At 42.4% G+C, this 25,179-nt stretch overlaps 1 long non-coding RNA gene across 1 annotated transcript in view; it reads left to right on the top strand.

The window, feature by feature from the left end:
- The first annotated feature begins 1,830 nt into the window (after positions 1-1,830).
- The window catches only part of LOC102153595, a 272,842-nt gene continuing 249,493 nt past the window's right edge, over positions 1,831-25,179 (top strand). Inside the window, exons 1-4 of the long non-coding RNA XR_005386104.1 lie at positions 1,831-3,602; positions 4,438-4,943; positions 6,135-7,612; positions 16,084-16,237. This is a non-coding gene — a long non-coding RNA (uncharacterized LOC102153595). The remainder of the gene's footprint in view (positions 3,603-4,437; positions 4,944-6,134; positions 7,613-16,083; positions 16,238-25,179) is intronic.

Here is a 25,179-nt window from a genome sequence, read left to right as displayed (position 1 = left end):
AGTCAAATTTCAAGGAAGTGGGAGTGAGCGTTTCAGCATAGAATTTGGGGGGGGACACAATTTGGACCCTAAGTGGGTTGGGGAGACCACTTCAGATGCTTGATAGAGGAGGGGCAGAGGGTGAGGAGGGCTCATGCCCCTCCGGCAGCCTGGGGTGTGCCTCCTGGGAGCCTCGGGGTGCCCCGCAGCCCCTGGTCCCCGGGCTTTGCAGTCTGCAGAGAGAGGAGGTCTGCAGAAGGCAGGCACCTCATGGTGGGGAGGGCAGCTCCCAACTGCCAGACCCGGGCCATTCGCCCATATGACAGCTGCAGTTTTAATTCTCTTTTCTGGGAGATGAGAGGTTTTTAAAGAAGAGATTACTTCTATATTCCATCTTCATCACAGCATGAGGGTCATCTGAAAATGCTACTAGAGACGAGGTTCCCTGACTCATCTCTCTTTGGCAGGAGTCGTGTCCCATTATTGTTTGTGTCCTCAGAGTTTACCGTAGTGCTTGGCACCTAGGAGGGAGCCTAAGGTATGTTTGTGGAAAAATCATGCGGGTTTTCAAGATGTGAATTTAATCTTCATTGATCGTAGGTGACAGAAGCCTCAAAGCCTTTTGTTGCAAAATGATAACGTAATTATTGAAAGGAGAGTGCTCTCTTTTTAGTTGCCTTTGCTGGGGAGAGGATGTGGATGTTCCCATATTTTGGATTTCCTCAAGCTATTCTCAGAAAGGAGATGTTAAAACAAAAACACACACAAAAAAGAAAGGAGGGGCACCTGGGTGGCTCAGTGGTTGAGTGTCTACCTTGGGCTCAGGTCGTGATCCTTGAGTCCCTGGATCAAGTCCCGCATCCGGCTCCCCACAGGGAGCCAGCTTCTCCCTCTAAGTCTTTGCCTCTCTTCTCTGTGTCTCTCATGAATAAATAAATAAAATCTTAAAAAAATAAAAAAGAAAGAAAGAAAGAAAAGAAAGAGAAAGGAAGAAAAAAGAAGTAGAAGAAAGAAAAGAAAAGAAAAGAAAAGAAAAGAAAAGAAAAGAAAAGAAGGAAGCCGTCCGGAGCCTAAAGTCTGTTTGAGCTATGGTTTCGACAGCCTTTATTAACATTTGATTCCAGTGTGGGGTGGCTAGAAAGAGTTTGTGATCTCAGGATGCTTTCAAATTTGCGCAGATCTGCCTTGAAGTTCTTCCTTGGCAGCGTCCACAGAGGCATAAAGGATTCCGTGAATGACAGACGTTAATGAGGACCTATTCTTGGTTGTGATTATCTTGGAGTACTCCTGGAGCCCTGGCGGCCTTGATCAGTTTGTCCTTTCCTTCTGGGGGAAATCCATTTTGTCCCGCACCCTCCCAGGGCATTTATGATCTTCCCCCTTCATTCACTCTAGAGAGCTGACTGAGTTCCATTTGTCCCCAGAGGCTCCAGGACAGAATTTGCAGGTCACTGGGCAAAGGCTGAGGGAGTTGGGTCCATTTGGCACCCTTCATTGTCCTGCCAAGCGTAATGTCACATTCTATTCTACTGAACCATGCTAGCAGGAATCCATTATCAGTAAGTCGATAGAAATTATATAATTATGTATATAGGCTCTGGCCCAAACTTCCAGCAAGTAATTAATGAGAGGCCAGAGGTTGGGGAACATGGAATCATTCACTCATTCTTTCAAGTCTTTTGGCTTCTTTCTACCTTCTTGGGTCTTTTTTGTGTATTTTATTTTATTTTATTTTTTTTTAATTTTTATTTATTTATGATAGTCACAGAGAGAGAGAGAGAGAGAGAGAGAGGCAGAGACATAGGCAGAGGGAGAAGCAGGCTCCATGCACCGGGAGCCTGATGTGGGATTCGATCCTGGGTCTCCAGGATCGCGCCCTGGGCCAAAGGCAGGCGCCAAACCGCTGCGCCACCCAGGGATCCCTGTGTATTTTATTTTGTTTGCCTTTGCTCTTTATTTGGAGGTGGCTTGTTTGTTGTATAGGAGTGGGAAGTGAAAGGAAATTACTACTTAGTGATAGCACCAAAGGAAGATGAAAATATAGTGCACGTTGGTGGATTTTGTCTGCTTCCATGTCCATTCCCTTTATTTTGGCTAAAACAAAGTTCCTTTAGGGAATACTTGGCTGTCACTCTGTGACATACAGAGCTCTGGGGGTAAACCTGGGGACCAGGTCTGGCCAAACAGCATGTCACATCCCTTGGCTACAGTGACTGCTGAGGGAAGAATCTGTTATCCATGATAATCTAGAAAGAGCCAGGTATGGGCTTTCATTACAATTACTGACAAAGAGGTTTATTATTCTTTGGTTATTTATTTGCTTGCTTGTTTGCTTGCTAAGCCTGTAATGTGTAAACCTAATTATGATAAAATCCATAGTCTTTTTTTTTTTTTTTTAATCAGTGCTTGAGACTGAAGACAGCACTGAGGTACTGGGAAACATGGAGCCAAGGTATAGAGACCTTATTAGGTAGCATTTGAGCACCTGTATCTAGCCATGCCTGAAGGCCACACATGGACTATTCAATTACATGAATCAATGTGTTTCTTTTTTTTTTTCTTAGCCTAGTTTGATTTAGGTGGCTAATGCTTGCCCCTGAAAAATATTTCCTGACTTATTAGAATGCTAATCTCTGTTTTGTAGATAATTCAAGTGATAATTGAATGTCATTAGTGTCACAGAGGATTTACCTCTTTTCTTTTTATCCTTCATTATGACATATGACCTCTGGACACAAGGGAGCATTCAAAATATACACATTTTATTGAGTAATAGAGAAAGAACAACTAGTCGTCACCCAAGTTGAGAAGGGGAATGTTACCAGCTGCTCAGGAAACCCCCATGATCACCAAATCCACCGTTCCCTACCAGAATTTATCACTCTTTTGACTTTGGGGATAATCATCTCCTTGCTCTTCTCTATACTTTTATTCCATGTATGCACCCTTAAATGGAATGGATTTTGTATTGATGGAACTGTACTGCGTGTATCCTGCGGAGGGGGGGGTCTCACATCTGTCACTTGACATTATGTGCGTGATGTTCCCTCTGCTGAGCTATAGCTCATTCATTCTCAAGGCTATCATAGCATTCAACATATGACTGTACCACAATGTATTTATCCATTAGGGAGCATTTTTTGTACCCGATGTTTATAGTGGAGAATTTATTGGAGTTGATCGGTCCAACAGAGCTCATATTGGAAACAAACTGAAATGTTATGTACTGCTCTTTGCGGAAGCCCGATCTTGAATCAGCCCAGCCATCTGCTGTCCTTGGTGCACATCCAAACTGCTGATGGCTGCTGAAGAAAAATTGCACAACCGAGTGAATTCACGTTACTACAGATCATGATCTTCAACCCCAGCTGGGCCCTCATGAGAGAGAGCGATTCTGCGAGACCATCTTCAATTCAGCTCTCCCCCCTCCTCCAGACCCACGCTCTTTGGGCTGGCAGGGCTCTCTCCCGGTCGTTCTCCACACACTCTCAGCAGATGACCTTGACTCACGGGGGTCATCATATCGAACATTGTTCATTTCTTTAACTTGGCAATGATGAATCTCATCTGCACCATGCCTACCTCCCCTGCCGTCTCTGGGGCCCAGCTGCCCTGCTTTTCAGGTAACACCTGTGCCTTTATCACCCCCCACACCCCTCCCCCACCCCCGCCCCCCATAGCTCCTGTCCTTGGCTCCTTGCTGCCCTCCCCCCCACACACACCCAAATCTACCTCTGATGATGTCTGTGAAAGGCCTTTGCCTCAATAATGCCTTCACTGCCCTGTCTCAGTACTGGGTCTTTGCAGTTCTCACCTGGATTATTGCCAGTCTTCCTAACTGGTCTCCCTTAACACTTGAATCTTTTAGGTCAAGCTGTTTTCCTCTATGGAAGCCAGACCAGTGTTTCTGGAATGCAGACATGATTACGTGAATGTGTATTGGTTTCCTTGGGCTGCTGTAGCAAGTGCACATAAACTCAGGAGAAGGGGGTGAGGGGGGTTGTAATTGTAGGAAGTTATTCTCCCACTGTTCTGGAGGCCAGAAGCCTGAGATCAAGGCGTCTGTCTGCAGGAGGTGTTCCTCTGCACTCGGGGGAGAATCCGTGCCATACCCCTCTCTCAGCTTTTGGGGCCTAGTAGCAGTCCTTGACTTGTTGATTTGCCACTCCAATCTTGGCCCTGGTCTTCGAATGGCCTCTTTGTTCTCTGCGTCTTATGTCTGCCTCTCCTTTCTGTTAATAAGGACACAAGTCATTGGATGTAGGGCTCACCCAAAACCTGGGATGACCTCATCTCAAGATCCTAACATTACTTGCACCTGCAAAACCCCTTCTTTGGTCAGATTCTGAGATTCCAGGAGTTAGGCTTAGACATATATTTGAGGTTGCTATGTAACCCACTACATGCACCCTTGCTAAAAATCTTCCAGTGACACACTTTTTTCCTTTTCCCTTCCAGGGCATATAACCTAAGCCCCTTAGCCTGGAGCACTTTCCCCAGCCTACAGAACTCATCACCCCATCTGCCTGCTTTGCTCTGCCCTGTGTTCCTCTGTGTGAAAGGATCTGGCTCTCCCACAGCCCTTTTTCTTTTTTATTAAGTCTCAGCAATGCCCCCCTTCCCTCTGAACTTGCCCATCTTCCTCCAAGTCCACAAAGCGTCCTGTATAGAGAAGACACCTCACAACTAACCAATCACAAAATCATGAAAACCACCCCCAAAGCCAACCAATGCAACAGATGGGGAGTGTGTGGAATTTTCTAAGGAATGCTTAATCTCAGGGAAAAAAAGCACTGAAACATACCTACTCATAAATTAGCTGTCAGTATGAAAAAAATTTACAAATCCTCATGGAAGAATTTGATCACTTATTGAAAAGGCCAACACCAACTTCCCAGTACACAGAAATTGTTGATGACCGTCAACAAAGGAGAAATATGAGCGTGGCCATGGATTTTGAAGAGGTAACTGGTTATTACTGTAATATTTACTTATTTATTTATTTATTTATTTATTTAAAGATTTATTTATTTATTCATTCAGAGAGAGTGAAGAGAGAGGCAGAGACAGGCAGAGGGAGAAGCAGGCTCCATGCAGGAAGCCTGATGTGGGACTCGATCCTGGGTCTCTAGGATCACACCCCGGGCTGCAGGCAGCGCTAAACCGCTGCGCCACCGGGGCTGCCCTATTACTGTAATATTTAAATGGAATTCTGTTTGTCTGTACCTCAGGCCAAAATAACTGGACCATGATGAGAATAGTCTAGATAATCTTGGATTTTAACAGCATATTTAAATTACAATCCTGTTTAGGGATAGGACTGACTGGCAGTATGACCCTCCTCCCCCCCAAAAAAAAGTGTTCAGTAGGGGGAACAACTTTTGGAACTTCAAGTCATGGAGGAAAACCAGACATGGTGTCTGGTAGGTGCCAGGAACACAGGATTAGGACTTTACTATCAACACTGAATCATGGATGACATTTTGTTTGTGGATGGCTATACTTCATGGTTTCATTTTTTTTGTATTTCTATTTTTTTATTGTGGCAAAATATATATAACAACAGTTACCATTTTAAGCACTTTTAAGTATACACTCCAATGGCTTTAAGTACATTCACAGTGATTTTATTTCAACTTACTGAGGAATTCTAGAATGAATATAGCATAACTTAAAAGTGGCTTGACAGTGGAGATACCTGGCAGTCTCCTTTTTTTTTTTTTTTAAACCTATGGGAGAAAGAACTCTTTTTTTTTTTTTTTTTTTTTTTGAAAGAACTCTTTATGTCCTATACCACATTTGAGAAGCTGATGGACTATTTTGTCAATATTTTCCTAGTACTTGGGCAGCCCAGGTGGCTCAGCGGTTTAGCACCGCCTTCAGCTCAGGGTGTGATCCCGAGGTTCCAGGATCGAGTCCCACACTGGGCTCCCTGCATGGAGCCTGCTTCTCCCCCTGCCTGTGTCTCTGCCTCTCTCCCTGTGTCTCATGAATACATAAATAAAATCTTTAAAAAATATTTTTTTCCCGGTACAGAGAGCTAAAAAACAAATAACAACAGAACTAATTTATAAACCTAGTGACATGGATGGAGGCTGTTGTTTTTCCAGGGCACTTTGTGCTTTCTCTGTTGGAGTGAGCTTTCTGGTTTGTAGGAGAAAAGAATCTCCAGAGAAAGTGGGCAAGCTGTCAGGAAAATAAGATGAACACATGGTACCGATCCAAATGGAGAGCCTGTGAGAAGCTGATGACTGTCCATGGAATTCTGGAGACTTTACAAGTCTTCCTCATGCCTCTGCGTGTAATTGAAGCTATATGAAAATATAGTTGAAATGAGAAGAAAAACATGGAGAACTTTGAAGATTTTGGTGTCTTCAATTGGGGTGGAATTATTTCAGCCTCCTCTTGGATTTTAATACTCATTTGACCACAGTGGTGTGCACACAGTTTTAAAATTTTTTTCGTGCCCCCTAAAAGATAACCCTCATTCTGCACAGAAACATCTTTTGAGTGATCATTGAATAATGGATTGATGGCAAGGTGCTTCGAATCTTGAGTTCTGCAAGTAAATTAATTTGAAAGAGAATGACATAAAGCTTCTCTGTTCTTTCTGTGAGAAAGTTTCTCCCAGATGATTTTTCAAGATGAGTAAAAGGAAAAGTGCATAATTGTAGCTGTCACTAGATCATTTTCTCCTTCGTTTTTTTTTGGGTCTATTCTTACCTGTTCAAATTGTGTAGACAGCTTTGATCATGCTACAATTGCCAAGCGGTTCACTCATCTGCCGAGTCCCCCGACTGCCAAACCACACCGTTCTCTCGCCTGATGACACTGTTCCACACTATCTGATGTTCATCCAATGCTTTGAACTCTGCTAGCGTTGCCTTCAGAAGAGAACATGTTCAGAAAGCTCCATGATGGACAATATTGAATTGTGTCACCAAGTTTTTTGAGTATAGGAAACAGAACACACAGGGCTTGGTTTTCACCACTCAGATTTGTATGTGGATTCCCAGACAGCTCTCATGTTCTAAAATTACTCTGGTCATCTCACTGTGCATTGCCTAGCTCTGCACTTCAAGGCTTCCAGAAGTGTTGGCCTACTTTCCTGGAAGCGAAAAGGAGATGGTCATTATTTATTAGTTTTCCATAGGAAGAAGAAGGGTTACCTGTAGTCCACTTTTACTGTGAGTGATCATTGGGTGGACTCTTCCTTTTTTGTGCAAGGCGTGCCAGTGTATTAGTGGGACAACACACATTTTTTTTAAGTAAAACCTTCTGAAGAGGAAGATGGCGTCTACATTTCAAGTTCGTAGGTTCATTAGTTGGTGGTGGCATTGCAGACTCGTACTATGGGGACACAGCCTTCGCCTTCTGTGTGACACCTGGCAGCCCTTGGGCTGGATGAATTTAGCATTAATTGATCTCCAAGGCCATCGAGTGTGTGCACACCAGCAATTTTCAAAATCAATTACAGGCTGACTTGAGGCACCCAAGCAGAGCGGAGGCCCTAGGAAAACGTTCCCTCCATTCGCTCCCTGCCACTTGAAATTTTACTGAGGAGGAAGATTCAGGGCCTGAGGCGGAAGTGACCAGATAAAATCGGGACAGCCAGTTGACAGGTGAATTTCAGGTATGTGACAAATGATGTTTTATGTCCCCCAAATTACTCGGTATATACTTTGCATGAGCAAAACGTGCATTATCTCACATTCCACTTGAGTGAAGCTGGAGCCTTCACTGAAAAATTCATCCTTTTTCTTCCCTTTCTCTTTTCACTTAGCAAGCCCTTTAGAGCTGCAGGGACCAATGTCATGGCCACTAGTCAGTCACAAGTGGCTACCAAGCTCTTGAACTGTGGCTAATCTGAAATGCTATATGAGGTACACTTCTGAGAATTTGTACGAAGGAAGAAAAAAGACGATTTCTCATGAATAACTTCAGTATTGATCATATGATAAAATGACACTATTTACATATATTGGGCTAAAATATATTAAAATTAATTTCACTTGTTTCTTTTTAATTTTAATTTTTTATTATTTTTTATTTTTTAATATTTTATTTATTTATTCACTCATGAGAGAGAGAAAGAGAGGCAGAGACACAGGCAGAGAGAGAAGGAGGCTCCATGCAGGGAGCCTGACGTGGGACTTGATCCCGGGTCTCCAGGATCATATCCTGGGCCAAAGGCGGCGCTTAAACCACTGAGCCACCCGGGCTGCCCTCTTTTTAATTTTTAATATGGCTACGAAATAATTCAGAATGACATATGTGGCCTGCATTATATTTCTGCTAGTACCTCTTTAGAGCAAGGATTGGCAAATGTTTTCTGTAAAGGGCCAGATTGTAATTATTTTAGGCTTTGTGGGGGATTGAGTCTTTTTGGAAAATTGTCAACTTTGTAGCCATAGACAATATGTAAACAAGTGGGTGTGGCCGAGTGCCAATAAAACTTTATAGGGGTGCCTGGCTGGCTCAGTCCATAGAGCTTGCAACTCTTGGTCTTAGGGTTGTAAGTTTGAGCCCCACATTGGGTGTAGAGATTGCTTAAAAATCAGATCTTTAAAAAAAAAAAAAAACTTCATAAAAATAGGCAGCCCCTTATTTGGCCAACAGGTATGGTTTGCTGATGCCTGCTTGAGAGGCGTAGGGTTTTTATTTATAATTTTTAAATTGAATATCTCCACATGTCTCTTAGCCTCATTGATTTGGGCAGAGCAGGAAAAAATTGGTAAGTGGATAATTTACCTTTCTCAAGATGGTTCAACTACTAAATAGGAAGGTATTGACAAAATATTGTTTTTTGTTTTTGTTTTTGTTTTTTTTTAATAAAGGAGAAGAAAAAGCATGAATAGGGCCACTGGTGTGTGAGTCTATACTTGCCTCAAAGCCTCCGGGATACATGCACAGGGTTGTATAGGTGGGTTGTCATCCATCTTTCAGAGGCAAACAGAACCCGGGATATATATTTTGTCCTGAGTGGTATAGAAATATAAGGGCATGCTTCACGCACAATCCATTTGAAAAATAGCAACACCAGGGGATTCCTGGGTGGCTCAGAGGTTTAGCGCCTGCCTTCTGCCCAGGGCGTGATCCTGGAGTCCCAGGATCGAGTCCCACATCAGGCTCCCTGCACAGAGCCTGCTTCTCCCTCTGCCTGTGTCTCTGCCTCTCTCTCTCTCTGTATCTCTCATGAATAAATAAATAAAATTTAAAAAAAAATAACACCACCATCTAACAGATGTTAAAGAAATGAAGCAATTAAAAAAAAAAAGAAATGAAGCAATAGTAACGGGGGCTTTGATGCTGAGAAAGTGAAAGGAATTTTTACAAAGAGCTGTTGGAGTAGTAAATCCCTTTTCTCACCCAATTAAAGTGTTTTTATCTGCTGAGAGAATGGCATGATATCATTTAGGAGAATTGATTTCCATGTGATTGGAAAATACCCTGAAATGTGAAAGCTGTTCAGGATCACACACATACAAAATACCAGTGACAGGTGCACATACATTTTTGAGAGGTGGGCTAGGGAGTCAGACCCGTCAGCTACGAGGTATAAACAGAGGAGGTGCTTGTATGTTTCTTTTACTGATGTGGGAGGCTTAGAAGTGCTTCCAGAATAAAAAGATCACAAATGAAAGTGTAATCCCAGGAAATTTCTAAATTAAAGTTTGATTTATTACCTGTTTCATGCTCTTCTCTTCGGTGTTGAGGGAAACTGGAAACAATTTATGTCCTTTCAGTTCTGCCGTCCATGAATTGTGCCTCAGTGTCAATGTGTAAGTTGAATTTCAATTTTCATTGTTATTTTTCCCTGTTGACGCTGGCGCATAAACGTAATTGCGTTGGAACTAAAGTTATTGCTTAAGTAGCTGGGAACTCCTGTGGCATTAGATTACGGCTGGTGATGGGGTGCACTTTTCAAATGTGCAGGTTTACAGCCTTCAGGGATTGCAGTGAATGGCTCGTTCACATGACTTCCATGTCTTGGTTTTCATTAACTTGTCCAAAGTCTAGATGTTCTACTAGAAGAAAAGTACGTAAAATTTAGTCTATGCTACCATGCAATGGGAACTTTGCTCAGGAGTTTATATATGTTATTTCACCATCGGAATTGTCCTTTGGAGTGTTTTAGAATACAAAATCTAGGGGCCCCTGGGTGGCTCAGTGGTTGAGCATCTGCCTTTGGCTTAGGTCGTGATCCCGGGGTCCAGGGATCGAGCCCCACATCAGGCTCCCTGTAGGGAGCCTGCTTCTCCCTATGTCTCTGCCTCTCATGAATAAATTAAAATCTTAAAACAAAGAACACAAAATCTATAGTCATAGGAAACACACAAAGGACTTGGTAATATAAATTAATACTTAAATAACAATGTAAACAGCATATTCCCTTTTATTCTCCGACTAAACCATCTGTGATTAAAACTACTTTCCAATGATATACATTGAGACACAAATGATCAGTCTGATCATTTCTAAAGCATTTGTTGCTTTCAGAAGTTGATCATGGGATTTTCTACTCAGTATGGCTGCCGTGAGCAAAACGATGCCAGAATTTGATATCAACAACGGCATGGAGCCGTCCCAGGGATGCTGTGCTCTCCAGGTTGGTCTCGCCCCCACCCGGGTCGAATGTTGAGATCTGACAGCCAAGATGATGGCATCTGGAGGTGGGGCCTTGGGAGGGGACTAGATCAGGAGGTAGGTTATGGGGTTAGTGCCCTAATACAAGAGACCCCTCGAGAGCTACCTTGCCCCTGCCACTGTGTGAGGACACAGCGAGGAGGTGCCCTTCTCTGAACCAGGAAGTGGCGTCTCACCAGACAGAATAATTACCATTTAACTTGCCAAAGATTGCCATCTCAGACAATGTTGGTTGGCATTGAACAGCATGACTCCACTACGTGAAGTTGCCCTGGACCACAGGAGGGTTTTATTTTCATAAAACATTGTGGTTTACCTATTTGAGTCAAAACGGACTTAAAGCTGAAAATGTTAGGACAGCAGAAATTCACTGACCAGCACCAGGAGGTATCACATCAACATAAAAGACATTTGTGATCTTTTTATTCCAGAAGCACTTCTAAGCCTCCCTCATCAGTAAGACAAGCATACAAGCACCTCATCTGTTCACAGATCACAGCTGATGGGCCTGACTCCCCAGCCCACCTCTCGAAAACATGCATGTTTCTCTGTGTCACTGCGTGTGTGGCTGTGCGTGTGGAGAGTGTTGCAGGTTACATGGCATGCCAGCCTGTGTGTGTGTGTGTGTGTGTGCTTTGCTCCATTGTCAGGAACTTGAGTTCATGAGCTGCTCTTTGGCTCTGGATGATGGTGATCTCAGTCTACTTTCTAAAAGTGATTTCACCCGTTTCTGCATTCCTTTCATGCACAAGATCACTGACGATGGTTGCCATCAACTTATATTGAAAAATGTTCTTCTTTTACTGTTATTTGAGGGGCTATTTCTCTATTTTTGCATATCCCTGATGCAGCACAAAGGCATTCCTTCCCTCCGCCCCCACATATGTGCATTTCACAAGCTGAGCATGAATCTAATGAAATGATTTAAGTTAGCTTCCATGAGGCAAAAATCTTGGGTCTACACTCAGGCTTAGAAGTGGAGTAAAAACAGATCTGGGAAAAATTACTATGAGCTGCTTGTGCGGTTCCCATTACATTCTCCTCTACTTCTGAGACAGAGAGGGGACGCTGTGCAGGGTGGAGGAATCACGGGCTGGATAATGTATTACAGAAATGTGGCCTGTTTGTGCTTGATTATGATGATAGCAGTGTAATTTGTGCATAGTGTGAGCTGTGCTAGAAATGTTAAAGCTTCTGATCCAGCCAAGCTTTTCCCTTAGCTTGCTTGTTAATCAGCCTCAAAAAGCACTAGAACCTTTTGCTAAGTTAGTAAAATATCAAGAAGAATAATTACAGTGTGTAAAAATAGCAAGAGAATAGAACAGTACTTAAAATGTGTTTTGCAACCCAGTACATGCAATCTTCCTTTTCTTTCCAAAGATTCCTTATGGTATCTTTTCTTGGGTTCCCCATGCACTAGTGAGGGTAGGCTGTGCGATGACACAGTAACAAACAAGCCCCAGTCACTTTAACACTTAGCTTATTTTTTGCTCGTTTATATATTTATTTATTGCTCTTGCTACATATCACTGTAAGCTGGCCTGGGGCCTCTGCTCATTGTAGTCACTTGGGGACTGAGGTTGATGGAATGGGGAGATGGGGGAAATGACAACCACATCATAAAATACCTCCCGAAACATCACATTTCTCACCTTCACTGGGGGCAACAGGTCACCTGGCAATACCCGAGTGGAGATTTTTTTTTTTTAAAGATTTCTGTATTGATTTGAGACAGAGTGTGTGTGTGAATACTGGGGGAGAGGCAGAAGGAGAAAGGAACCCCAAGCGGATTCTATGGTAAGTGCAGAGCCTGACACAGGGCTTGATCTCACGACTCCAAGATCATGACCTGAGCCCAAACCAAAAGTCAAATGCTTACCTGACTGTGCCACCCAGGCACACCTGTTGAATGGGGATGTTTACTCCTTCTTCAGAGAGGGTCCTAGAATAGCAAAACTATAAGCTACCACACCAGATAGCAGGATTTGATACATTACAGTGTTTAAATATATGACATAATCATGGTAATGGCACAACTATTAAACCCAGATTAGTAGTAAATATGCTATATATGAGGTGTGCTAGGAAGCCAAAAATAATGTGCTCTAAGCCATTAGTCGTCCTGGAGTCTTTGCTTATTTTCTCCCTGCAAATACTTGCAATTCTTTGAAAAATCTCAATGTCTAGGTCCTGAATGTTTCACACTTCATTTCTTCTAAGGCTTTTCTTTAAAAAAAAAAAGGGGGGGGGAGGGAAAGAAAAGGAAAAATTAATTTTTTAATACAGAATGTCTTGTTGGTAAGGATTTAGCAAATACAGAAAAGTATAAATAAAGAAGAAAAAATATGTTTATCATTGCACCTCCCTGAAGTTGAGAATTTCAGTTCAAGGGACATACACATGGCATAGATGCCACTGAATTAAAAAAAAAAGAAAAAGACATATCCCATTTTAAACGAATTTGTATTCCTTTGGTAACGAAAAGGTTGAACATTTTCTCAACAGGCGTTTAGAGTCCTGTGCATTTATTCTCCTATGTTTTCTTCTCTTCTGTGTAGGACTATTTTGAATGTAAGTGACAAAGACCCAATTCCGAGTGGCACTGGTGACAGAGAGCATTGGCTCTAGTGAGGATAGAAGTGTAGCAGGTTTCTGGAGTGGCTGGAAACGGGTTCCAGGGCCCCTCGTTCTTACAGAGCTGTCCGTCCATCATCTCTGCTTCCCTTTGGAAACTGGCTTTATCCTTTGCCCCTAGAGCTGCTGCTCCTGACAAGCAGCGGCCACAGCGGCCAGCATGTCCCAGGCTTCTGGCTACAGCTGTGCCGATGGGGAGGGATTCCATCACACCCAAGGGACCCAGTGTGGATCAATCAATGGTGGATGCCTTTGTTTCAGCCAAATAGTTGGAATGGAGAGAGGTGGGTTCCAGAAGAAGGGCACTTGTTCCAAGAGAAGAGAGAGGCACTGAGCATGCCCTTCGCCATTTCATCTTTAAAATAGAATTTTTACTTAAACAAATACTCATCTTGGCTGCTGGGTTTTCAAATAATATATAGAGAAAGGTCAGGCTCACCTCATGTGTCATCTGCAGATTCTGCCCATAGGTACCCATTACTGATTGGAGTATAATCTTCTCAGTCATTTCCTGTGCATTTACAGATAAGTATCTGCACAAACCCTCCAAAAATGCCTGGAGGTTTTAGGGGAGAAGTGATGGATTATGGATCAGTTTCCTAGGGCTGCTGTAACAAAGTACCAAAATCTAGGTGGCTTAAAACAACAGAAATTTATTGTCTCTGAGTTTTGGAGGCTGGAAGTCTTCAATCAAGGTATTAGCAGGGCCAGGATCCTCATGAAGGTTTTAGGAAAGGATCCTTCCTTGTCTCTGCCAGCTTCTGATATTTTCTGCCGAGAAAATAGCGTTTGACATTCCTTGCCAAAGTCCCATCTCATGGCCACCTTCAACATACCTTATACGCAGGACATGATTCGACCCATAACAAGTTGAAGATATGATTTTAAAAAAAGATTTTATTTATTTCTTTGGGAGAAAGAGAGTGAGCAGGAGGGAGAAGGAGAGAAAATCTGAAGCAGGCTCTGTCGCAGTGGGTGCAGTGGGGCTCCGACGTGGGGTTCCATCTCACAACCTCAAGATCATGACCTGAGCTAAAACCAAGAGTCAGCTGCTTAACCAACTGAGCCACCCAGGTGCCCCTGAAGATATGATTTTTTTAAAACTCAATGGTATTTTCATGGATATATTGCTTTGCAAACCACTTCTATTGTGTTGATAATAACCTTGGACCGCTTTCAACATTAGTACATTCATTTCTCCTTCATGCTCTATAATTGCTACCCAGATTTTGTAGTGTGGCTTTTCCAGAGTTTGTTTGACATACGGTCTTGTGAAGGGCAAGCATTTTGCCCGGGTGAACATCAAGGATTCCAATTGTGGGGTCAAAAGTCATTGTATTTAAATTTTTAATAGATGTTGCCAACTGACCTTCAAAATGTCCTTCCGTAGTTGGGGCACAAGGGCACCTTGTCTACACATCTTTATAAAGATTTGATACCACTCAGTGTTTCACTCCATTTTTGTCAATTTGAAACGATACTTCATTATACTTTGAATTATTCTGATTAGTACTTATATTGAGCATCTTTTCACATCTTTATCAGTTTTGTATACTTCTTGTTCTATAAAGTGGCAATTTGTATCTACTCCTTTTATGTTTCTTCTATTGACTTTTTCTACAAATTTGTGAGAGTTGTTTAGATAATGAGCATCTTAACCTCTTTGTAGTCTTTTTTTGCACTGTTTTTCCTTTTTATCTTAAATTAAAAAAACATTTAAATTTAATATTGTGAAATCTACAGGTCTTTTCTCTGTGATTTCTTCTAGTGCTTTGATGCATAGTGCTTCCTTCCCCACATTAGTCTATGTGTATGGTGCCATTGTCAACACCTCGCATTTTCATCTATCTGGCCCTTTTGTGACTAAGTCCTAACTTTGGTGGTCTCAATTGACAAGATCAAGGGTTGGCAAACTTTTCTGGAAAAGGGCCAGATTGTAAATATTTTAGGTTTTAAGGCCATATGGTTTCTGTGGCAACTACTTTGCTGTTGTTGCGGCTGGAAAGTAACCATAGACAATATCTAAATGAATGGATGAATGGGCATGTCTCTGTGCCAATAAAACAACTTTTTTTTTTTTTTTTACAAAAACAGGTGGCAGGCTGTAATATGCCAACCCCTGTTTCAGACAATTGCCAAATCTCTTATTCATTGAGGCAGGTCATTTAGGCACACCAGTGTCTTTTTTTTTTTTTTTTTCTTACACCAGTGTCTTTTACTTAGAGATAAGCAATAAACACATAGTGTAGTGATTGCAAAATCAAATGTCCCACACCAATTAATGGCTAGCTGAAAAATAGTTTTTTGCCTACCAAGACTCAACAAATCATATAGTTATGCAACTATAATCACATAATTAAATTCCTTCTAGGCATTTGGGTCTGAGATTCCTTTACTTGTCAAAAGACAGTGATAGGGATTTTATAAATGCCTCAGGTTGACTGTGTGCAATTCTATTTTGCAAAGAAAAAGAAACACTGATACAGTTACTCTGCTGATATGGGAAAATTGGCAGCTTCAGAGAAATAGCATTAGCTGTCATGTGAAGGAAGTAAACATCTTTGTGACACAATTGGAAAAGCAACCATGGAACTGATGACATTTAACTACAAATGCATCTTCTCTTAAAAATTTTGATTTGCTCGTTGAATGATTACAAATGGACTAGAGAGCATCCAACAGGATCATTATGTCAGACCTTAGTCCATCCCAAATTATTCTTGGTGGAAGCCCTGAAGAGTCAATGGTGGCGAGGTTTGGGAACCTCCGGGGTTAAGGGTCACCTGGAGGATTGGATACATGGCAGATTACTGCTTTTTGCAGTTACAGGTTCTCTCCTGGCTAGAGGAGGAATGCGAGATGGTCTGTGGAATGACAGGGTAAACTCCTGGTCCGGGGTTCGTCTCCAGAATCAAACCGTCTGGGAGCACTGCCCGGGAATCTGCACTGAGACAAGAACCTTGGTGATCCTTCTAAGGTATCTGTACAGTTTAAGAACTTCTTATATAAGGTTTCACATCCCAAAATTAACTTGCAGTGAATCTAATCAATTGTAGGAGCTGTTCTCAACTTATCCATTTTATGTCCGGGGCAAAGAGTGTTGGGGATATTTATGTCTGATTGTAGGAAATGACTCCATGGAAAAAATGACTCTATGTTTTTAACTTAACTTTATCTTCCTGGCTTGGCTGTTTCAACCATATCACAATTCTGTCTGTAAAATGTTCTGATGGCTACTGAGACCAGGATTGTTACTAACATTAACTCTGATGGTCCCTTCTAGCTTCATTTTACTCCTAATTCCTTTTTGTAATATTAATCTGAAGTTATTTAACAAAAACAAAACAAAATAATCACACCAAAAATGAGTAACAATAAGCATTCTCTTGTTTGGTTTTTCAAAGATTTTATTTATTTATTTGAAACAGAGAGAGTATGCACAAGCAGGAGGAGGGGCAGAGGGAGAGGGAGAAGCAGACTCCCTGCTGAGTAGGGAGGCCAGTGTGGTGCTGGATCCCAGGACCCTGAGATCATGACCTGAGCTGAAGGCAGATGCTTAATGGGCTGAGCTACCGAGGTGCCCCTAAGCACTCTCTTGAATTGGCATTTTTTAAAAAAGATTTTATTTATTCACGAGAGACACACAGAGAGAGGCAGAGACACAGGCAGAGGGAGAAGCAGGCTTCCCATGGGGAGCCCGATGTGGGACTTGATCCCAGGACCCCGGGATCACGAACTCAAGGTAGATGCTCAACCACTGAGCCACCCAGGTGCCCCAGCATTTTTTTTTTTAAAGATAAAATTCTGCAGTCATGTCTGTGGCAGCATAGGACTTAGGAGAAGGAGAAAATGAATTTGTCTGTTTTTTTTTTCCCTCTTGTATGACTCTTTTGATCATATATATATGTATATATTTGTAGTTTTATGGTTTATTAACACAAATTGGACATGTACACAAGCTGCCTGTGTATTTATTTTCTTTGCTGCACAGCCTGGCATTGCTATTGGTGACTCTGAGGGCCAGCTGGGCAGCTCTCTCTGCAAATGGCTTTGCAATTTTTGGAGGAGATGCTGTGAGCAATCTCTACACAGTGTGATCTGTTGCATGTCAGCAGCACTCCAAACTCCTCAACGTCGTGGACTAGAAACCAGACACCATTGGGGACCATGTGCTTTGTTTTTTTTGTTGCTCCCATAACCAGTGTTGGGCGTCAAGATCTGGCCCTTGACTCTCCTGTGCACCCTAATGCCCAGAAACCCAGTGCCTCTGGGTTTCTGCCAGCTGTACTTAAGTTTGACATATAGTCTTACTGGTATCTGATGGCCTTTCTGGTCTTCTTTCTAACAATTTGTGGTTTCAGGGATCCCTGGGTGGCGCAGCGGTTTGGCGCCTGCCTTTGGCCCAGGGCGCAATCCTGGAGACCCGGGATCGAATCCCACGTCGGGCTCCCGGTGCATGGAGCCTGCTTCTCTCTCTGCCTCTCTCTCTCTCTGTGATTATCATAAATAAATAAAAAATTAAAAAATATTAAAAAAAAAAAACAATTTGTGGTTTCAGCAAAGGTATGAGAGCGCCATGCTGCTGAGGAACAGATGGAGGCCACCTCCGCAGGCGGCAAGGAGGAAGACAGTGGTCCCATTTTCTTAGTAGTATTGCTTCAAAGAGAAATGGTATTGTTTTCATGCTTAACCCCAGCTCTCATAAATTAAATTTGCCTGGCATTGTTAAAGTATTTAGGGACTCTATGTTAACACAACACACTTTCTTAAATATTCGTGTGCATCTGTCTTAGTTGGGCTCTCAGTATTTAAGGGCAGCTCATGTCTTACTTGTCTTTCTGGAGCCATGCCTCACAGCATCTGCCCCTTATATACATCCCCTAAAGGACTGACATTTGTGTGTTGGAAGGGACATCTTCATGAGAAATGCCAGCTGATCTTCATGTTAGTTACCTTTGGTTTAAAAGCCTATTTTTTTCCACCCAAGATGAGATGAAAACTTTGACTTCTTTATTCTACATCTTGAAAAAAATCCAGGTGCTAGAGGCTGATTGTATATCTTTTCTACAACCTGAATTTCCACACGTACAGTAACACCCCCACATCACTTTGCCTACATCAAGTTTGGGTGTTTGAATGCCAGCTGATGAGTGCTGATTTTAAACTCTCCTGCTTAAAATTTATTTATTTATTTTTCCCTGAGAGTGCTCACTTTCTGGTTCCCAGTAGTTGGATTTCTCTTTCTATTCTGGTGGGCCTAAAAGCCTCAGAAATGCTTTTGTTTGTGCGTTGTTTAGAGAAGGGGAAGAAATGACTGGCTTTTATCTACAATCTATGTCCGATAAAGATTGCTTTGCCATAAAAGAAGCAAACAATAAAAAACCACAAGTGCAAGATGCTAAGTCTTAAAGTATTCCCACTGAACCAAACCAAACCAAAACAAGTTGGTGTAGAGAGTTGACAGGGAGTTCACCCAGCTGCAGGTGTCTTTGTCAAGGGCAGAGGGAAGGTACTTGACTTTTCTAGGTGAATTTTCCAAGTGAGTTGATAAAATAATCTCAAAAAGTCAGGTTTAAAATTCCCTATTTAACTATCTGTAAACTTTCTGGCTCATCTGTTGCACAATTACTATCAGCAATTCCTCTTACAAACAATAAAATAACTCCATTCTCTTGAGAAAGTCTTCAAATAAGTTGAAATTTTTGTTTTTGTTTTCCTGGAGGTGTTTTTTTCTGTTTTACTTTTTTTGTTTGTCTGTTTGTTTATCAAGATATAATCTATATATGATAAAAATTCACTCTTTTGCAAATGTGGAGATGAGAAGTCTTCAGACTACATAAACTCATGGGTTCAGTTTGGCCCACTGCTTGTTTTGTTACTGGCACACAGCCTCTCCTATTCATTTATGTATTACCTATAAATGCTTTCTTGCTACAATGGCAGACTTGAGTAGCTGCAACAGTTTTGATCTGCAAAGTCAAAAATATTGTCTATCTCGCCTTTTACATAAGGTCTGTAGACTTGGATATAGTTTTATAAATCTTACCAACTTACACAATCATGTTACTATCACCACAATCAAGACATAAAAAATTTCCATTGCCCTTAAAAATTGAGGAAGCTACAATTTGAGGTAAGAAACGGTTTTAGAGAAGTAAACTTTTTCTCTACATTTAAGTTGACTTTAGGGTTTGAACATCCTAAGTCATTAGGTATACACAAGATTTTGGACATTTGTGGTTGGTCTTTCCAGCAGAGATTGGCCACTTCTCTGCTCTACAGAACTCTGATTTCCTCTTGAGGAATTTCGGCCCCCACCATTTTTGTATCAGACGTGTGGGTGGGCTGGATCCTGGCCAAAGCCCCTTCTGTCCCCTACTGATTCCAAAGATGCCTCCATGGATTCACATATGCCAGAGCCAATGGGCTGCAAGGACTTCTGGGAGAGAAAAGCATCATTTGTCCTTGGGTGCTGCCAGAATAGAGTCTTCACTCATTGGATTCGAATGAGGAAGCATCTTGAGTGGCTGACTCCCTTGGGGCCCCATGACAGATATGGAGACTTGGTGTAGAAGCGAAACTCAGGCTGCCTGGGCAGTACTGAGAAGTGGAGAGAAAAACCCAATCCTGGTCACGAGGACTCTCTGAACCCAGATTCAACCCTTGTCTCGCAGTAGCCTTATGGCCAGATACTCCGGTAAATTTCCTTGACCATGCAAGTTGGCTGGAGAAGGAATTTCTATTATTTGTAACCAGATGAGCTGCAATTGATGCCCCATTCTGTAACATTCAGGGAATTACAAACTTAAAGAAACTCCCAATACAGACATTTATGCTATGGTTGAGGCTTTGATACTACTACTTAGCTCTCTGGAAACAGGAGCTGCCTTGTAATTTCTTAATCTGTTAATCAAATTCTCACTCCCTCCTTCCTTCACCTGATATTTGCTGCAGACCTGCAATGTGGCAGGAGAACCCACAGTGACCAAAATGTTCTGAGGAAGCACACGTTTGAGTGGGTTTACAGCCAAAAAACCCAAATGTGCACTAGTTAGATAGCCATAGGTACCATAAAGACAGATGGAAGGTGGAATGGCAAGGTTTCACGGAGATGGGCCAAAGAAGGTCTTCCTGAGAAGGCAACATTTGAACGGATCTGAATGAAGGGCTCTGAATGAGCCTCAAGGGAGGGAGCAAATTGTAGGCAGAGAGAACTTCTAGGGCACAGCCCTGGAAAGGACTGTATTGATTTGACCAGAAATAGGCAGATGTTGCAGGTGGGTGAATGGGTGGGATGGGAGAACCAGTTGAAGATAAGCATAGAGTGACACAATTAGCCTTCATGACTAGTGGCTCAATGTGGAATCACTAGCAGCAAAGCCAGCATTTGGAAATGAGTATTTAGGGAAAGAAAGGTCTCACCTGAAGGGCAACCGATGCCTTGTGGGTTAACTGCAGTTACTGTGGCAAGCACGAGGATCTCTTTTCAGGAAGACGGGGGAAATTTTGGCAGCCCTCAAATAGGGTTTTGTAGATTAATTGGTTAGGACAGCCTGGAGTGGGCTTCCCAGGTGTGTAAGGATGCATGGCCTGTGGAGGTTGGGTTGACTGCAACTCTTTCTGCTCCCAGCAGCAATGCAGGGGGTGACAGAAGGGATCCCAAGATCTTCCTACAGGGCCACCTTCCCCTGAACCACCTGCTGCCTAAGCAGTCACATCACTGCTTTCGCATCCAAATCGCCAGTTGTTTGCTTTGATATCTTCTTAACAAATGCTGGACAGAAAATGTGCAGAGTTCCAGGACCTGTTTCACTGTAAATGCAGCAAAATGCACTGACAGTCAAGTCCCCAGCTTTGTGGGAGCAAACATGTCCGTAAATGTAACTTGCAAGGCATGCTAAACCCGATGAATGAGAGCTCTAAGGGAATGCCTGGTGATTACATCCAAGAGAGAATTCAGGTTTTAGATGCTCTAAGGATTTACACCAAAGTCATGTAACCTTTGCTATTCTTTGCTCGAAATATATTGAACAAAGACTCCTAATCCAAATGTTCCATTTTACATGTGTTTATTGAGTGCTTTCTCTGGCTGACGGTTCAAGAAAATGATACAGCCTTCATCCACAAAGAACTAGCATCTGGTTGGGAGAGGCAGATAAAATAAGCCAGTACTTTCTGAGTACTTGCTGGTCTGTAGAGATGTGAACAAGGCACCTATTAGCGGTCACTTCTGATTTCTCTCTGCCCCCAGCTCCTGGCAACCACTAAGATACTTTCTGTCTCCAGATTTGCCTATTCAGAATATTTCATAGAAATAGAATCATACAATATGTGGACTTTGTGTTTGCTGCCTTTCCCTTAGATTAGTGTTTCATCCCTGCAGCAACATGAATCCATACTTCATTCCTTTTTATGGCTGAATAACATGCCATTGGACGGATATGCCACATTTTATTTATGCATTTATCGATTAATGGGCATTTGGTTCGTGTCCGCATTTTGGCGGACATATAAATGTGCTGCTTTGAACACTTGTGTATGAGTTTTTGTTTGGACGTATGTATGCTTCTGGTTTTCCTGCTGAGCTGCAAGGAGATTTAAAGTTGAGGGGGATGGGGCATTTGTTTACAGAGAAAGATCAGGAGGGTGGGGGGATGGGGTAACTGGGTGACGGGCACTAAGGAGGGCACTTGATGGGATGAGCACTGGGTGTTAAACAATATGTTTGCAAATTGAATTTAAATAAAATATTTAAGAAAAAGAGAGAGAGAGAGAAAGATCTGGTCCAAGGCCCAGAGAGTTTGTTGAACAGACTAACACTGCCAGGTATGGGAGAGGGTCCTGTGTGGCCTGAAGCATTGGGCAGCTTCAGTCTCTCTTCCCTGGGGTCCAGAGAGTAATATTTAGGTTGCCTGAACTACAAAGGGTCTGATGTGGAGAGGGAGAGGAAGACAGAGGGACGTTGAGGAGATGGGGTAGAGGGAGGGGGCATCTGCATATCTAAGTTTTTGCTTTTAGTTCACTCCTTACAACTGAGACGATAAATTTGACTGTTTCTGGAAAGTTCTTCAAGCCAAGAAGAAAGAAGTTTGTAGCTGTTACCAAGTGAAAAGTCATAGGTCACCGAACACACAGTGCCCCAAACAGATTTAGCTGGACTGGTTCTTGGATTTTGTGGATTCTATGTTCATTATCTAACACTTGTGGCTCTGTGGAAGCTTGATAAGAGTCTTTTTAAAGAAGGTACTTGCTGGATGTTCTGTTCTGCTTTCCCTCTGGGTGTCTGTAAATGTGTCACACTACCCCTCTCCGAACCGCACTGAACTTCCCCCATGAAACCACGGGAATGGGGAGATTATTTGCAAGTGTTTATTTAGAGCAGAGGTGAAAGTTCTAAGGAAATCCGTAATCTCCTTTCTCTCATTTCTGCAAATCGGAGATTACTTTTCCCCCTCTTTCTGCAGGGCTGATGAAACCAAGCAAAAAGAACATTTCGAGAGGCCAACCTCTTTCTATGTGGCAAGAGTTTGGCTGGAAGGAAAGGAGAAGTGAGGAATAAGCTGTGAAGGAAAGAGTTCCCCTTGATTAATCCGAATTGGCAGTGTTTGTCAGCGAGAATCCTTCTTACTATGCACTTGCAGGGAGGGTGTCCAGACACTCCTGCTGTAATTTACGACTAGTCTCTGGATTCATACTTTTCTTGTCCTCTGTTCTCATAGTTTATGAGTGACAGAAGAAGCATACTAATTAGTCAACTGTCATTTGGAAACTCGGAAAAAAAAATAGGATTTACCATGAATTTTCAAATTCTGGGTCTGGTACACTGTAATAGTTTTCATGCTTTTCATCACATTTTGGGGGAGTCTTTTCTTCCTTCCTTGATTGCTTCTGACGGCTTTGCCCAGGACAGAGATGGGACTGCAATGGAATGAAATAATTTCTCTTGTGTGGGATTGTGGGAGTGAGTTCCATTAAGAGAAGGTTACACCACAGACACTGTGTAGCAACAGCTGCGTGGATGGAAATTTCCAGTCTTTTTTGTTGCAATGTTTTCCATTTTTATATGTGCAGGGAAGTGTGTGCTTAACTGAACTCAGCTGTTTGAACATTCACAGAAAAGTATGAGATAATACCTGTCTTTGCCACTTAAGCAATGTTGAATAATAGCAGAAAAGATGTGTGTCGTTTACAAGAGTTCATGAAATACTTATTTTGTGACCAATACTGTGCCACACACCAAGGGGGATTTTAAAAAGCACAGTGTTTACATTCTGATTGATATGCTGAAATATATGTGCCTGACATAATATGCAGAGTTTTTGTTTTGCCTTTTTTTTTTTTTTTTTTGATGATGAGAAAATGAAAGATTGCTGTAGGATATTTCATGGTTCATGGAAGTGGTGAGTTTTGAGTTGTACTTTGAGAATGGATAGAGCTTTTTATTTTTATTTTAAAAAAAATCTTATTTATTCATGATAGACACAGAGAGAGAGGCAGAGACACAGGCAGAGGGAGAAGCAGGCTCCCTCCCCCTGGATAGACCTTTTTAAAAAAATTATTGAAGAATACATCCAGGGGCGCTTGGGTGGCTCCATCAGTTAAGCATCTGCCTTCTGCTAAGGTAATGATCTCAGGGTTCTGGCATCGAGCCCTGTGTTCATCTCTGCGCTCATCAGACAGTCTGCTTTTCTTTCTCCCTCTGCTGCTCCCCCTGCTTGTGCTCTCTCTCTCCCAGGTAAATAACAATCTTTTTTGTTAATCTTAAAAAAAAAAAAAGAATACATTCAGAAAAAGGTATGTATGTGTCTTCAGTGTACAGCTTGTTGACTTTTCATGACTGAGCACACCCCTCAAATCAACACTCAGATCAAGGAAAGAACAAACATTCTAGGCACTCTGGAGTTCCTTCTTTCATCCCCCATCACTTTTTAGTCACTACCACCTCTACCTTTCTGAACAGCTTGAACTAATTGGCTCATTTCTGTACTTTCTACACACTGAATGATGCATCCCTCCGACATGATAGAATGATACTCTTTTGTGTCTAGCTTCTTTAGCCCATCCTGATGCCTGAGGCATCCCTGGTGCTAAATGTGTTTTCAGATCATCCATTTTCATTGCTGTGTAGTATTCCCCTGTTTAAATATGCCAAATTTACCCACTGTGTTGTTTTGGGGTTTCATGGGGTTTCCAGTTTCAGGGTATTTTGCATAATGTTGCTATGAATATTGAAATGGATATCTTTGGGTGAAAATATGTACATGTTGGATATATATTTACATGGGACTGAGAGCGCTCAGTTTTAGTAGATTCCCCCATTAGATAGTTTTCCTGAATGGTTGTATCAGTGAATACTCCTGCCAGCAGAGGGCGAGTGGACACTCACCCATTTGCTCGCCAGCCGGGCCGTGGACACTTTGATGGGTGTGCAGTCAAGGAGCCACGCAGAAAGCAGGAACAGAGTACCTGGCCACAGACACGGAACTGCCAGGAGGCCATGGTCAGACCTGTATTGGAGAGCAGCGAGAAATTAGGCCTCTACATAATCAGAAGAAGGCTGGGACAGGGGCTGGCTGCTACTTCCTCGACAGGTTGCAGACTTTGGACTTGCTCCCCCAAACAGAAGGAAATGATGAGAGATAGCCGATATGCTCCCTGAGCATCCCACTCAGGCAATCTCACTCTCTGAGGGCTTTGTTGCGTTCTAGTTAGATCGCCTTTGTGAATTAAAAATGATTTCTGTTCTAGGAAGCCCTTCGCTTTACCTTGCCATTTCACCCCAAAGGTACATGCTGTGGTTCCTGCTGTAGAATGGACTGAACCCCTCTTTCCCTGTGGGTACAGAAACTTTGGTTGCAGAACTTGGGTGGGCTTTCTTCTTTGCTCTTCTTTGTCTCACGTCTCACGTTGAGAGCTGAT

The sequence above is a fragment of the Canis lupus genome, chromosome X (assembly GCF_011100685.1).
Source record: "Canis lupus familiaris isolate Mischka breed German Shepherd chromosome X, alternate assembly UU_Cfam_GSD_1.0, whole genome shotgun sequence".
Lineage (NCBI taxonomy): Eukaryota > Metazoa > Chordata > Mammalia > Carnivora > Canidae > Canis > Canis lupus.
The sequence above is the reverse complement of the archived record's forward strand: the minus strand, read 5'-3'. Positions and strand labels throughout refer to the sequence as shown.